This window comes from Parasteatoda tepidariorum, chromosome 9 (genome assembly GCF_043381705.1).
Source record: "Parasteatoda tepidariorum isolate YZ-2023 chromosome 9, CAS_Ptep_4.0, whole genome shotgun sequence".
In the NCBI taxonomy this organism is placed as follows: Eukaryota; Metazoa; Arthropoda; class Arachnida; order Araneae; family Theridiidae; genus Parasteatoda; species Parasteatoda tepidariorum.
In genome coordinates, this window is record NC_092212.1 from 67165690 (window position 1) to 67171412 (window position 5723).

Consider the following 5723-nt stretch of genomic DNA (forward strand, 5'->3'; position numbering starts at 1 on the left):
GGAAATTTCGCTTAAGAGAAACACGCCATGAAGGACTTACGCGAGTGAGCTGAAATTTTCAGGAAATGCAAAGTAGAGCATAATATGTAAATGATTAGCATTTCAGACCCGTAGCGCATGCGTATGCTGAGCAGCGCCCTCTGAACGGCGGATGGATCCGAATAAATAGACGGCTGTAGCGAGGCGTGTATGGTTATCGGTGGTTATTTGCTAGTGGTAAACGTTGACTTAGGCGTTACTTATGCCTCTTCGACGAAAGAGAGCGAGATTTCAACAACTTATGGAGTTTGAAAGGGGGAGAATCATCGGCCTTTGTGAAGCTGGATTGTCTCATCGTGCATTAGCTGCTCCTGTGCAGTGTAACAGCAGCACAGTGATGCGTGTTTGGAAGCAGTAGACAGACGAGCGTCAGACAACTCGGAAATCCGGGAGTGGACCCTGAAATGTCACGTCAGCTCGCGATGATAGACACCTGGTCCGTATGGCGCTGACGAACCGTACGGCTCCCTCTAGACAACTGGCAGCACAGTGGTTCATAGCTACAGGTGTTTCATTGTGTGCTTCATCAATTCGTAGACGTCAACTGCAGCGTGGACTGCACGCAAGGACTCCTTTATACAGGATCACCCTCATGCTGCAGCTACAACGGGCCAATCAGCATAAGGACTGACGTGCTGATTGGCAGCATAGAGTGTTTTCTGACGAATCCTGCTTTAATTTGTGGTACCATAATGGCTGCATTCGTGTCAGACGCTATGCCTGTGAACGCCACCTTCCGGAGTGCATTATCGAACGCCACAGTGGACAAACACCCGGAGTTATGGTCTGGGGTGCCATAGCATATCATGGACGATCTCAATTGCTACGAATTGTGGGTAATCTGAACAACAACCGGTACATCAGTGAAGTTTTACAGCCCCAAGCTGTTCGCATCCTTCAAGCCTTGCCAGGCACTGTATTTCAACAGGACAATGCCCACCCTCATATTGCTAGGACTGTTTAATCCTTCCTTGCATTGCGGCAGGTACAGCTTCTTCCTTGGCCTGCGTATTCCCCAGATACGTCATCGATTTAACATGTGTGTCATTTCGTTGGTTGGTGCCTCGCTCGTGATCCTCGTCCTGTTGCTTCTACAGACGAACTTCGGGTACGCATACAAACTATATGGAATGTTCTTCCTCAGACAGACATTCAAAATTTACTTGACTCCATACCACGTCGTGTAGCAGCAATTATTGCGGTGCGTGGTGGCTACACAAAATACTGATTTCAATCTCTTGTTATTGTTGTTTGCTTTGAAAGTTTAATCATTTATTTGTACCACTACCACTCAACCGTGTAGTAAATTTCATTCAATTNTATTGCGGTGCGTGGTGGCTACACAAAATACTGATTTCGATCTCTTGTTATTATTGTTTGCTTTGAAAGTTTACTCATTTATTTGTACCACTACCACTCAACCGTGTAGTAAATTTCATTCAATTATGACGATTCCTTCATGGTGTTGCAGTTTTCACAAACAGGAGTTTAGTTTTATTGTACTTCGCACTAAAAATTGTCTCCTGAGTCACACAAACTCTTTGGTAAATCAATTGCATCAAGAAGCTTCTTATGGGCAAGAAGAAATTACTAGATCTGATAAAATCAGATGATGAAAATGAGGGAGATCTCCGTCAAGCGTTGTACCTTTTTCTTGACACACTATGTATTTACGACACACTGTTTATAATGGAACTGATGATAATGCACTAAATGAAAAAACGCATTAATTGTCAGAAGAAAAGAAAATATTCAAGACTATTTTTGTTAACTGATCTCGATGAAAACTGAAAAAAAAAAAAATACAAATAAACCATGGCATTATTTATAATTTTGAACTTAAATTAGTTTTAGAATGTGTATTATTATAATCTCAATTTATATAAATAAAAAAGAAAAATTAGGATTCAAAACAAATTTGCACATTTATTATTTGCGGTTCGAAGCACCCGAAGATGTGTGGTTTGATGACCTAAGAAGGTATAAAAGATTGTAGCGCTTGAATGCGCCATCTGGAGAGAAGACCGATTCCATGTCTTGACCCTCTTTTCAGTTGTATAGGAATGCACTACGATATTTTCCTTTTTCTTAATATTTTTTGTATTACATTTTCATAAATATTTTTCAAAATTTCCACAACGCTTTCTTTTAATATGTTCAATGTAGTTTTCAGTTCCATATAATTTCCTAACTTAAAAGCTTTTAATCTATTTGAAAATCAAGACAGAAACTAATGTACTTCCCTCTCCTATGACTATCCACACTCTAATGGTGAAAGCATGCGAAGTGTTGCCATAGGTAGAGAATTCAGCTCTATGTCACCTGTCGCTCATTTCGATCTCCAATTATCCCCGTCACTGTCCATTTTTATAAATTCGATTACATAATATTTTTTTAAAAATTTTTCTTACAATATGGTGTGATGTAAATAAATATTCCCTAATTTTATTTTTTTATTTTGAAAATAGCAGCATTAGAAATTGGGAAAATTTTTTTCTTATGTATCCATATATAATACCCCATATCTCACCTTAACAATACCCTATAATTTTGAAACTTTGTCAGATATTATATACTAATTATATATGCTACCATTCCAAGCCAGGTAGACTAGGAGTGTGGCTCAAAAAGCTCTAATTTCCTAGTACCAAAAGGTGCATGGTTTGATTTACGGTGCAATAGATTTTTATAATTTCGATTATGAACAGCAACAAAATTTTTAGTTTACAATATGGTAATGTTAATAAAATATATTTTATTTATTCTTTTCAAATGTGTATCAATTAAAAGCACTAGAAATTAGAAGAATTTTGCTCCTATTGCGTATACAATTTTTGATATTTTCTCAAATTAATACTTTTAAAAAAAAAAAAAAATTATTTAATTATGAAAATTAAATGCATTTTTTTTTCTAACAACAAAGTAATAAATATACAACAACTAAACAAAGTTTGCGGATCGACAGCTGAAAATCTGCTTCGATTTAAATATTTTTACATAATATATATATGAAATTATACATTTCAGTTATTTAAAAAAGTAAAAATGAAGTTAATAAATAGAATGAAAAAGGTTATTTTAAAGTCATTGCTATGGTCATTGGAATCAAGTTGCAATGAAATTTTTAACATTAGGATAAAGTTCAAAAGTAAAGTGTTTTTTCTTATATAGACGCAATCATACAATTTAAGCTTTTTGAACTTGAACGTCAGATTTTGATTTGAATATTGATTGTTAGAAAATATTTAATTAGTCGCAATTGATTATTATTACTTCTAGTAAGATAGAAAATAGATGAAGAAAAAAATAATGAAGAAAAATAGAGAGAAGAAGAAAAAAAAACAGATAAAAAATATTAAAAAACAGTGTTCAAAATAAAATCTTTATAAAACATCTATTTTTAATTTCTATTAAAGGCTTATAACTGAAAAAGTTTTTTTTTTTTTTTGAAAAATCCAATTTTTTAAATTTCAAAACAATTATTCATCAGTATAACTCTTTCTGAAAATTATGTTTTAGAGATGGGTTCAGTCTCAAATTAAAATTTGAGATTGTAAAATTTTCATACACTGATATCTAGATAACAAAAATCATGCTTTGGCTAAACCCTTAATTAATATTTTTCATGTTTAATTGTCTTAAATATGTTTTAAAATTTTCATGACGCTTTCATTCTGAACTATGCTCAATGTAGTTTTCAGTTCCATATAGTTTCCTAACTTAAAAGTTTTTGAAGTTATACTTCTTCCAACAAGATTGCGTTAAACGTTTAACGCTACATTTTTATTGGCCGGGAAATCACGTGGTAGGATCCAGTTTTCCCTCATTCATTTCCATATTGTTTTGGTTCTCACTAGCACAAAGATAATAAAAGTATTGTTTTTCTATAAATATTTTTTTAGTTTGTTTTGATACACATATAATTTAATAAGGTAGTATTTTTTATTTTCAAATTTAGTGGATAACAATTGTAAAAAATGAGTGAAAACAATGCGACAGATTTAAGGTTATGTCAAGGTACGTCTCTTGTGAATATCAATTGATTGTTAGGTTTTCTCTTTTGAAATTACATTATGACGCATTCTCATTAATACAAATACATTTTCCATGGCGAGACGATGAGGCAACCACAAGTACTTCCACTGGTTCAAGAGAGAAAACTGCAGAATATTACCGTGATTACAGAGCACGGAGGCGAGCGGAGCAGGAAAAAGAGTCGTTGAATAGAACTAGTGATCCTTCTACGACTGCTGATTCTTCTACAATTAACGTCGCAGGTTGCGAAGTTTAACTTCTTCCCGAGGGGAGGGACTCCACGCACTATTTTTTTTAATCTATTTGAAAATCAAGATCGAAACTAGCGTACTTCCTTCTCCTGTGACTCTCCACACGCTAATGGTGAAAGCATGCGAAGTGTTGTCAATGGTAGAGAGTTACGCTCTGCACCACCTGAAGCCCATTTCGATCGGCAATATAGAGTTATAGACAATTAAAAACTAAAGCTTTCAGAATTTTCGATAGTTTTTCCATCAAAGCTCAAAAACTTTATTTTTCTGCATTTTCAATAATATTTTCGAATAAAATAAATTTTACCGAGACGGTTTCTGGCTATAACAGTTGTGTAAAGTTTGAAATTTTTAACATGAATCATAAGGGGACTGTAAGGGTATACTTTTGTTTTAAAAACAGAGAGAAAAGACATCATAATTCTTTCTTTAAAAGGATAATACTAAAATAGATTTATTTAAATATTTAGAATTATAAACATTTCTCAGACACTGAGGGCGTTAGAGCAATATACGGAAGCAATTTCTTTTTTTACAAACACGTTTACGGAAATGTATATACTACATTCAAAATCATCTTGAGAGGTCTTTAAAGCCATATTAAAAAGATCACACGTGAACGTAATTGCTGTGAGCTATCGGGACTCCATTGTGCATCACTTATTTAATTTTACAACGACTTCTTACTTTCAAGTGACTGATCTAACTTTAGTGAGACAAGTAGCAAAAAATACTGCAAATTTAGAAAGACAAGTCATAAAATGGTTCTCGTGGGACTTTCAAGGGATCAAAGACCCAACTTAGTAGCAACAATTCTCAGATGACTAAGTAGGTCAGTAAAGTATAGTTGTGTGTGGTTGTGACCAAAAAAAAAAGTCACAATCGACAACAGGCTGCGGGAAGCTTTTATGCGATATTCCAAAATAAAGTAGCATCAAAGTAACATTATGACGTCATTGGGACAGTTTAAAGCTGTCACACCTGTGACTGTGAATCATTTTCGACAATAACGTTACTATGACTATCTGGGCACAAACTTCGAGGAATCTTAATTGACTTTCCAAGACTTACCCAGGAATCTGGGATTCCTTGCTTCTCCAAAACGGTACCACGAACATCAAAGAATCTTGGCTAACAAAATCAATATCCCAGGAAAGTCTTAAATGAGGAGCCGACATTTTTAAGGGCATTTGTTAATCTGAGAAAATGGTCACATCAATACGGGTATGCTTAATGAAACATAATTGTTTCTGTTTTAACATAACTAATATCCACATTAGGTTTTAGCGTGCTTGCACGATTTTTATTTGAAATTAGGTAGTGGATAAGGATAAGAATTATTGCATTTTTATGAATCTATTTAATAACATACTTCGGGTACCACTTTTTTTCTTTCTT